Source organism: Erpetoichthys calabaricus, chromosome 12 (assembly GCF_900747795.2).
Source record: "Erpetoichthys calabaricus chromosome 12, fErpCal1.3, whole genome shotgun sequence".
Classification (NCBI taxonomy): domain Eukaryota; kingdom Metazoa; phylum Chordata; class Cladistia; order Polypteriformes; family Polypteridae; genus Erpetoichthys; species Erpetoichthys calabaricus.
The window spans coordinates 56778457-56789799 of NC_041405.2; positions in this window are offsets into that span (position 1 = coordinate 56778457).

The window sequence follows — 11343 nt, forward strand, 5'->3', positions numbered from 1 at the left end:
TGTAAATACTGCATACTTGCTCATCTTGTACTATTTGATATCTATATTATTTTGTATAGTTTATCTATTTATTTGAGTTAACTATTGAAGTTTGTAATTGTTTTGTTGAAGAAATTATATTTGTATAGTGGTTTGCACAGTTTCAGGTTAATGATGGGTTGAAATTGTGTTGTCCTGAGTTGGTTATGTCTTGTATCTCATGTTTTGCACCTAACCAAAATCAATTCTGGTGGGCTTCTCATGCTAGCAAACTGCTGTATATATATCTAAACTAATGTATATATCAGGGCTGGGCAAGTTAACACATTATTATCGCGTTAACCCATTAATTAATTAACACCGACAATTATTTATTTGTGCATTAACGCAGTTTTTGTTATTATTTTGAAAGCCTCACTCTCACTAGTGATCGATAAAGATCAGTGATTTTCTTGTTACAGTGCCTTTCGATACGCTTTTGCATGAAGGAAAGTTAGCTTTGTTTATTTGACCCCGATTACCTGAACGTGCATGAGTAGAGAAGAGCAAACAGCTTCTAAAATGGAGTGGAGAGATACCAAAGTGAATGCTCAAAGCAAAATAATCCGTGGATAACTTTTTTCATATTATTGCTGAATCGCACTCTGATTTGTCGGACTCCGATTTTGATGCAAGTGATCTGGAGATGTAGATCGAAAACGAAAGTGAGGTACCAGCATCAGCTGATCGCTCCCCACCTGATCGTGGTGCTGAATACATTCGTGTAGCTGATGCACCTATGGAAACGTTCACCTGTGAGGACAGACTTACAATGACAGGAGGTACAAACCATATTGCGTCTCACTGCAACTGCCACCCCCGTGCACCTGTCTCACAAAGACAGCCAGGCAGCCAGCCCACCGTGAATTCCTACTGGCCATCAAGCCGGCCCCCGCATAGCCGCTGCTGCCGCAAACTGCAAACAGGCGCCAACAGCAGGCACAACAGGCAGCAACAGTCGTTTAAAGTTGATTTACGTGTGAAACCATTGCTTTGTGCTCTTTTCAGAAAACTGAGTTTTTTGGAAAAAATATTAGCCCTCAAAGAGTTGCTACTGAACATAGACTGTTTATGCTGCTCCCTGATAAAAGAAAATGTTTCTGCTGGTATCTATTCAGATAAAGAAAACAGATTTAGAAATGTTAACTTGCTGTTGCTTGGAAGGTGCCTGTTATACAGTAATGTTGTGATTGTGGATCTGGACTCTGAGAGTAACTAGATAACATGTTAATGCCCTGGCAGTGGCAAATAACTTTGGTTTTATATTTGATTTGATTACATTAATGTTTAAGTTCAGATTTACAAGAAATATTTTAACTGCACCTATGTAAAGGGAATACTGTTGTTAAAAAGCACCTTATTTGTTTAAAGTGCAAACTAAATGCTAAAATCCTTTAAATTCACTTTTTCCCTCATTAGACAACACTCAAAACCCTAGAACAGGGGTGTCAAACTCCGGTCCTATGATATTAGGCGCATTCCATTATGTTAATCGTCATTGAGATGTTTTTACCTTGTTTGGAGTCCACCTGTGGTCAATTCATATGATCGCACAAGAAATGATAGGCATAGACTTGTTTGTTGAATATGAGGTAAAGAATTTAGGGGTAACTATTGACTCTGACCTGAATTTTAAATCACATATTAATCAGATCACTAGGATAGCATTTTTTCACTTAAGAAATACAGCAAAAGTTAGACCTCTTATAACACTGCAAGATGCTGAAAAATTAGTTCACACATTTGTTTTCAGTCGGCTAGATTACTGTAACGCACTCCTCTCAGGACTACCAAAAAAAATCATCAATCGATTGCAACTAGTGTAGAATGCAGCTGCTAGAATCGTAACTCGGAAAAGAAAATCCGAGCACATCACCCCAGTTTGGATGTAAAATACTGGTTATAGTTTACAAAGCCTTAAATAATCTCACTCCACCTTATATTTCGGAATGTCTTACACCTTACACTCTAAATCGTAACCTCAGATCTTCAAATGAGTGTCTACTTAGAATTCCAAGAGCTAAACTTAAAAGAAATGGTGAGGCTGCCTTCTGCTGTTATGCACCTAAAATCTGGAATAGCTTGTTAATAGGAATTCGCCAGGCTAATACAGTGGAGCACTTTAAAACACTGCTGAAAACACATTACTTTAACATGACTTTCTCATAGCTTCATCTTAGTTAAATCCGGATACTCTGTATATTCAATTAATTATCATTATTATTCACGGTGGCTCCAAAATCCGTACTAACCCCTACTTTCTCTTCTGTTCTTTTTCCGGTTTTCTGTGGTGGAGATCTGCACCACCACCACCTGATCAAAGCACTTTGATGTCCCTACATTGATGGATTAAAGGCCAGAAGTCCACGTGACCATCATCATCAAATTCCATGTGAACCCTGAATACAGTGGGGACTGATTGAGGCCATTTATGTTAGGTATAATGCCTAGAGGGGGCTGGGTGGTCTGATGGCCTGGAACCCCTGCAGATTTTGGTTTTTTTTTTTCTCCAGCCATCTGGAGTTTTTTTGTTTTTTCTGTCCTCACTGGCCATCGGACCTTACTTTTATTCTATATTAATTAGTGTTCCCTAATTTTAATTCTTATTTTGTCTTTTTTTCTCTTTCTTCATCATGTAAAGCACTTTGAGCTACATTGTTTGTATGAAAATGTGCTATAGAAATAAATGTTGTTGTTGCTGTTGTCACATAGTTGACATTATGTATTACAGTGATCCCTCGCTATATCGCGCTTCGCCTTTCGCGGCTTCACTCCATCGCGGATTTTATATGTAAGCATATTTAAATATATATCGCGGATTTTTCGCTGCTTCGCGGGTTTCTGCGGACAATGGGTCTTTTAATTTCTGGTACATGCTTCCTCAGTTGGTTTGCCCAGTTGATTTCATACAAGGGACGCTATTGGCAGATGGCTGAGAAGCTACCCAACTTACTTTCTCTCTTTCTCTCTTGCGCTGATGTAGGGGGGTGTGAGCAGGGGGGCTGTGTGCAGCTGCTTCCTGAAACGACATGCTGTGCTGCGCGGAGCTTCGCATACTTAAAAGCTCAAAGGGCACGTATTGATTTTTTATCTCTCTCTCTATCTCTCTCTAACTCTCTCTCTGCTCCTGACAGAGGGGGTGTGAGCTGCCGCCTTCAACAGCTTTGTACCGGCGGTGCTTCGCATACTTAAAAGCCAAAAAGCCCTATTGATTTTTTTTTTGACTGCTTGCTTTGCACTCCTTTGAAAAGGAAGATATGTTTGCATTCTTTTAATTGTGAGACAGAACTGTCATCTCTGTCTTGTCATGGAGCACAGTTTAAACTTTTGAAAAAGAGACAAATGTTTGTTTGCAGTGTTTGAATAACGTTCCTGTCTCTCTACAACCTCCTGTGTTTCTGCGCAAATCTGTGACCCAAGCATGACATTCTAAAAATAACCATATAAACATATGGTTTCTACTTTGCGGATTTTCCTATTTCGCGGGTGGCTCTGGAACGCAACCCCCGCGATGGAGGAGGGATTACTGTACAGCAAAACCCAAGCCATGATCTCAAAGAAATTGCCTGTAAACCTTACAGAAAGGATTATGTCAAGGCACAGACCTATGGAAGACTACTAAAAATTCATGCAGCACTGAAGAGCACAGTAGCCCCCATAATTTGTAAGCTTTGAAACAATTGCAAACCTTCTGGGGGGCTGGGTGCTTTGCCAAATTGAGTGATCATGGGAGAAGGGCCTTGTTAAGGAAGATGACCAATTAAAGTCTGATAATTACTATGTCTGAGCTCCAGAGAGTCTGTGTGGAGATGGGAGAAACTCCCAGAATGACAATCATCATTGCAACACTCTGGTGGAAACCAGGCCCCATTCATCACCTGCGCAATACCATTCCAACAGTCAAGAATGGTGGTGACAGCATCATGCTGTGGGGTTGCTATTCCAGCGGCAATGACTAGGAGACTACATTCTTAAAAAATAATGATTCCTTAATGGCACTTTACTGTGTTGTGTGGTTATTTGTAGAGCCAGTGCTCGACAAAGAACCATTTTATTCTGGGAAGGGTTCTTTGCATATGAAACTGGATCTATGGGCTTTGAAAAAGTTCCTAATACTGTATGTGGGCAAAACAGAAATCCTTACTGTATAGTAAGCTACATACCTGGATACAACAGATCAAGAAAACCTGAACTTAGCATGGGGCACTGTATGCAGTATCCCAGATGGATGGGGACCCTACCCAGCCGGGACTCCTGGATGGTCCCCGTGATGGACAATACTTCCCCTGGGCCACGAGGGGGCAGCCGCCCAGGTCTGCTTATGGGCCACTGGACCGGAGCTGGGACACTCATCCCTACCGGAGGATGTGGTCACCACCAGGGGGCGCCCAGACAGTCGTGAAGTCCTGGATGGCAGCACTTCCGCCACACCAGGAAGTGCTGCTGGAAGAATTCCCAGGGGTACCCAGAGTGCTTCCGGGGACTCTCTTGACACTTCCGCCACACCAGGAAGTGTCATAAAGGGGAGCACCTGGAGCTCATCTGGGTCAGTATATAAGGGACCGCCTCCCTCCAGAAGCTGAGCCAGAGTTGGGAGGAAGGAGACAAAGCTTGTGAGGAGGGGAGAGGTGGTGAGAAAGAGAAAGAAGAAAAGAAAGAAAGAGAAAGAAGAAAGAGTTGGTGAAGGAAGGCATTGTGGTGCGAAAACGAAATTAAGAAGTGTTTTTTGGACATTCTGGTGTCTATCTGTCTGTGTCCGGGGGTATGCTTTCCACAGCAGGAAGAGTCCTTTTAAATTTCAGGAACCCTTTGGTATATCAGAAATTTGTTAACATCTGTTCGTGGCTATATTTTTAGCCTGCTATGCATATAAATAAAAGTTTCTTGCTGGATCCTTCATGTAAGTGGTTCTTTTGGGTACAAAAATGGCTCACCTGTGTCATCACTCTAAAGAGCCCTTTATTTTTATGAGTATAGACAGGATTTAGGGAAAGCAGAAGATTGAAGTACGTACTGCTTTGAATCATACTCTTTGGACTTTGTAAAGCATCTTATTAAGTGTTCTGTTGAAAGGTGCTTTTTAAAATCAATTTTGATTGATTGTTAATTTCATTGAGATCAAGTAAATGTAATAAGTGAAGTCATGCGACAATTGTACCCATAAAAAAAGGATCTGACAAAGTGAAATATGTTTATCTTTATATGGTTGTCAATGTGACTAATTAAACTGTTCAGTTTAATCGCCCTAACTGGAAATGAATGAAATGGAAACTATGCCTACAATCAATTATGGAGAGCAAACACTAGCTATACTTTAAGTTATCATATCTGTCAGTTTACAGAGATACCAGTGATATCAGACTTTTGCTCTAATTAAACCCATCTTTCATCAGAGCAGCAAACAGATTTTAATTCTCACGTTATGAATGTGCAATTTTAAACACTCTCTCAAATCTGCAGGTGCTGTCATTGTTTTGCTTTTTTGTGTCATTTCAGCCCTTTATTGCTTAACAGTAAGATAAATATGGTTTTGGACTTAAATGAGGCATCTGTCTTTCTTTCAGACTGAACGTTTTCTTGGTTTACTTTTAACATATCTATATTTAAAAAAAAAATAATGTTGAATTGTAATTTGGTATTAAAGTGGACTTCAAACAGAATCAAGTGGATTAAAAAACATGAATGGATTTGTTCTTGAATTTAGCAATCTCACCTAACTTAGAACAGTATTAAAAAGTAGTTCCATTATCTGTATATTGCTTTTAATATTACAGTCATTGCTGCACACAGCATTTATTTTTTGTATAAAAGCACCATTATGTGCCATTTGCTGCTGTTTAATGTTATTTATTGTATCTCTTATGGTGGATCAGAAATAAATTCAATTTTCATAATTTGCAAGTAAATGAATGTAGAAACCTTATAAGCATTTTATAAATATATAAATATTTCCCCATATAATAGAATGTATTTGTGAAGGAGTTTCATTTATCATATAAAGTGCATCAGTCTATTCTGAGAATATATACTATAGCAATTTAGTTTCACAGACTTACAATATCATTCCATGTTACAGTTTGTCTTATCTGCTACTATTTCAAGGAACATGCAATGGCATGCTAGTTTGCTGTTATGAAAAGCATTAGTATAGCCCAGGGATAGTCAATTATTTTTATTCAAGATACAGATAAAGTTCAGGACTCAGCAAAAGCAGTTCACTTCAGTTGCAGTCATATTCTCCATTCACATGAGAATTTCTGAGTTTTACACAGCTTATTTTTAGTGTTAGTCTTATTCAAGACATTGTCTTTTTGATTTGGGATACATTATATTGTATCCCGGATTGTACGCATATATTTAAGCATTGAAAATGACCTTAATATTTCTCAGTCTCACTCTTAACATTTAATTTTTGTCCTGTTCTTTTAGTGTTGGAAATTGGTAGCCTGTCAATACATCAAGTACGTGTACGAGGGCTGATTGAAAAGTAATGGGACTGTCCCTGCTTCTCCTTTATGGAGGTAGACATGGGAATGCTGTGTAGGTGTTTGTGAATGGCATACATTGACACTTGAAAACCTGAAGTTGGACCACCGTGCTCTTCAGCATTCTGTCACAGTGAGTGGCTACACCTCGTATGTATCGTTATGGCAGATGAAGAAAACATTTGTGTGAGTGAATTTTGTGTTAATCGTGTTAACAGCGGTAAAGAAACAACAAATGAAAAAAAAAACTGAAAAAACAACCATGCTGAATGAAGTTCTCACATGATGAAGTGAAAAACACCACGGCCGCATTGCTAAAAGTGATGTCGCAAAACAGTCTTTTACTGGTCTTTGAATTGTTTCAGAAACGTAAATAGGACGTGAAGGATGCTGCTTTGAAAAAGAAAAATGTTCCAAACTGATGGAGTCATCTGATTCTGAATAATAAAATCAGCCTCATTACTTTTCAATCACCCTGTGTACAAACGTAGGTATAGGCATATACTGTAGATTATATATGTTTGGTCATGTTTTCTCTCCTCACCCTAGGACATTCTATGTATCCTAAACCCTTGACTGTCATTGGCAATGTGCAGCTCCACTTGTGCTCACCATCACAATAAACTATCCATCCATCCATCCATTTTCCAACCCGCTGAATCCGAACACAGGGTCACGGGGGTCTGCTGGAGCCAATCCCAGCCAACACAGGGCACAAGGCAGGGACCAATCCAGGGCAGGGAGCCAACCCACCGCAGACATTAAAATCAATACAGGGAAAAATAAAGAAAAATTGAAATACAAAGAAAAAAAAGCAGAAGATTCAACATCCACCCAAGAATAGCATTTTTATAAACTAAGATCCTTAACACTCAAAAAGCAGATGCAAAGCAAATGGATGTGACGATTCATAACCGTACAATGTGGATGGATAGCAGCAGCTCTTTTTGCAGAAGTCTAGACCCAATGTGCCTAGACATCAGATGGATGTTTCAATCTTGCGTTGTGCTTCTGAGCTGATAGGTCTTGAATGGATTCTAATGGAAGGACACAGTGACAATCATTTCCTATATTTATGCCTGCCTTACTGTCTTCTATTGTACCCCTTGGACCAATGGGGAATTGTAGTTTAAACATCAACTCCCTTCATGTGCTCTGGCCATATGCCTTTGGACCAGCGCTGGCTAGGTTCAACCTGTGTTCTCAAACATTCTACCAATCAGCATTCCACAAGTGACTGTAGGGTGTGGTAAAACGTTTCATTTTGCCTTGCAGTTGCCAACCTACAGTATGATTAATGTGTCTATTTAGACAGTCCCAAGTTCCTCTTTTAACTGATTCTGACCTGTTATTCACTGAGCATAGCAAGAAAACCAAGTTTTTATTATAAACTATCTTACATATTACAGTACAATAATTTCTTTTAAGCCTTACAGTTTTCTCTAGTACATAATCATTATAAGAATATTAGTAAAATAGTCTATTACAATATGAAATCAAAGACACCAAACAATTGTTCCAAGTTTAACCCATTCTCTCCCACTCTCTCTCGCTGTATATATATGTCTATATACATACACCTGTCTCTGCCGCTCGTGTTGTGAAGAGGGGGCTGAACGCAGCTCAAGGAGATGGGGTTGCTCTTTGAAACCCCCTCTTAAACGGTGATACAATGGGAAAGAAATTGCTCGATCAGCTGCTGGCTTGCTGCTGCCACTGCGTGATCTCCATCTCACACAGCACTTCAAAGATTAAAAGCCTGTACAGCAGCTGTCTTTGTCTTTTATTTCCGGGCCCAGGCGTGGTTAAATCTGTTGGCACAGAACATGAGTTCTTGATATTTTTTAGTTTATAATTTAAAAATGTAATAAGTTCTATAAATTCTGAAAAGAATGATACCAAACATATTTTAGGTAGGTAGGTTTTAAAACAAGCCCAATTTAAAGCGTGACAAAAACGTGACATAAAATTATTGCACAAAATCAATGTACTTTTAGGCATAGGATTTTATATATAGAGAGTATATATATATATATATATATATATATATATATATATATATATATATATATATATATATATATATATAGTGGTGGATGGCCGGGGCCCTTGCCCGGCCACATAGCCCTTGTAATGGAAGGATTGGGGGAGTGGGCATTTTTAGGATAATACCTCCCCAGAACACGAGATAGCAAACCCCCTGGCTCATAGAAGCTTAGAAGCTCAACCCTGCTGAGGCCCGTAAGAAGATCTGGGAGAACCTTGAGCACTTCTGGGAGCTCTATAAAAGGAGGAAAAGGACTATGTTGTACTACTTGTGTACTGTGCTGTGCTGTGTAGTGGGGAGCAAAGGGAAAAGGCTTCCCCATGGGAATAAACATGTGTGTTGGACTTGAACTTGTGTCTGCCTGTCTGTTATGGCCCCTTGGTGGTCCACAATATACACATTGTATGCCACATGTGGTTTCCTGACTTCCAGGAGCTGGAAATGACTGAATCTGCTGTTACAAATGGTAGAGATAACAAAAGTAAGAAAAGGAAGCCTTAATTATATAACAGCTAATAAAATTTGAATTTATAATTTTGGATAGGGTAGAGACATGAGTAGCTCTTACACCCTGAATGGCCTGGTAACAGGCCGAGCAATCATTTAAAAATCTTTTGCTGTGACATACAGGTGAAGTATGCCACACATGGACATAAAACATACCTCGTTTTCAAGCAATGGTTTTTAACTTGACACTCCTAGTAATCAAATTGTTACAATAATTACGGCTGACTTTTAATCTGGTATGAAATCAAACATGTGGTGTTTCATAAATTGTCACAAATTTGTTTTGAAAAAATGGTAGTAATCTCTATAAGTAATACCCAAGTGTTATTCATCAATCAAAACGTCCCAACCAATAGATTTCAACCAATGCGAAGAACCCACCTACTGACTGAGCAAACGCAAGCTACAGGCTGAAAATCGTAAACAGCGTTACACCACTCTTCTGATTTTTCATGTGCTCTTGTATATTACTTCACGCAATAATAGCAAATATCTACAAGTAACCAATCAGTACTTACAGTAGATACTCCTGATCAAAACAAGTCCAAGCACATTAATTTATGACACATCAATTATGAGATATCCTCCAAATAAGAGGAGGTGCAAGGCAAAATTTGGCAAATACCACCTCACATTTTCAGGTCATTAACTCAAACTGAATAGGTCACACACTCACAAACCTTATACCATGGGACGGCAGCAACTGTGACGTCTCCAACGATACATAGATGCCCATATATGGACATAATGAGACACAGCCGAGGGAGTGTGTAATGGACTGTAAGTCTCATCATTGAGTGTTTTCACTTATTTTCTGGAAAAAATTGCTTCAAGTTGACCAAAGCACACGTTGATGTTTTGGAGGCTATCTCCAAAGGCAGCGATAAAGACCTGACCTGGCTGAGTTTGACAGCAGTTCAGAAGAAGAGTTTCCTGAGTAAGTAAACTTGCTGAATTACTACTCTGCATAATTCATATTTAGTTTTGTTATGGTCAGTGTAGATCACTGTTACTTGAAAGTATTACATGTAATGTTATATTGATAATGGCACCATCAAGCACCCATAATGTACATTTTGTAATGCATTATATTTCTATATTATATGTAATGTGTTTATTAGTGTTGCATGAAATTGTCCACACAAAGATGTTTATATTTCAGATTTTTTATATGATTCACTGTTTTATGTGCAAAAAAATTGTTCTGAACCTGGATCCCCGTTTGGAGAAGTGTTGGATTGGGGAGGGGGCCCATGGTGCCAAATGCAGTAACTGTTTCTTTATGTTATCAACATGAAACTTTATACAGGTACAGTTGACATGTCTGTGACCACCTCAGAGGTGAAAAAACTGTATGGGCATTCCTTGTACATGAGATATACTGTATCAGAAAACAAAATTTGAAAAAAAAATACTGAGAGTGCCTTTTTTCCCCCTTGTTTATCAGCAGTTTCTAAGTAAAAGAATGTTTAAATTTCACACAAACACAGATCCTATCACATTAGAGAAGTTATCTGTTAGGTTTTATTGAAAAATTGACAGTCCTGCCTTTATTTTTTGAATAATAAGGCTTGATTTGGGGTATCCTGCCTCAGGTGGAGATTGCTGAAAAATGCCCCCAGTGTGTAAGAGGAGGTCAAGACGAGTCTGAACTAAAGTTTAACTGACAGTCGTCAAAATGAGAAATTGAAAAGGGGACAAAGAGCGTGATGGAGAAATAGATGAATTTTCAGTAAAGGTCAAATCTAAAGCTAGGTCAAAAGAGTTTGAGATCGCCATTTAACTTACAGTGTTTTAACCAACATGAAATCAATGGCTTGAATGCGCAACTTTTTATATGTTATTTAGCACTGGATCACTCCCTTCTATTTCACAATTTCAATGGGATTTTAAGTAACATATAGATAACTAGAGCATCAGTATGTCTTTGTGCACTTTTATGTATGCCAAAAATTTAAATTCAGACTTTTTTCACTGCTGTGTTTTGAATTTATAGTGTATACCATATAGTGTGATACACATAATTTAAACATACCCGAAATAACAAGGCATTTAATAAAAGAAAGTAGGGTTGGAAATGGCAATGTAGGCTCCATCATCTTTGTCTGTGTTTAATTCAGACCTGTCAGTTGAGGTATAGCTACCATAAAATACACAAGATGTCTCTGAAAACAATTCCTCTGGAAGACCATATGACAACCATCAGTCATTAGCCTGCAGACATACTTCACAAGAATCATTGCAGCAAGAGGGCAGATCAAGAAGGCACCTTTTCCTTGTAATAAC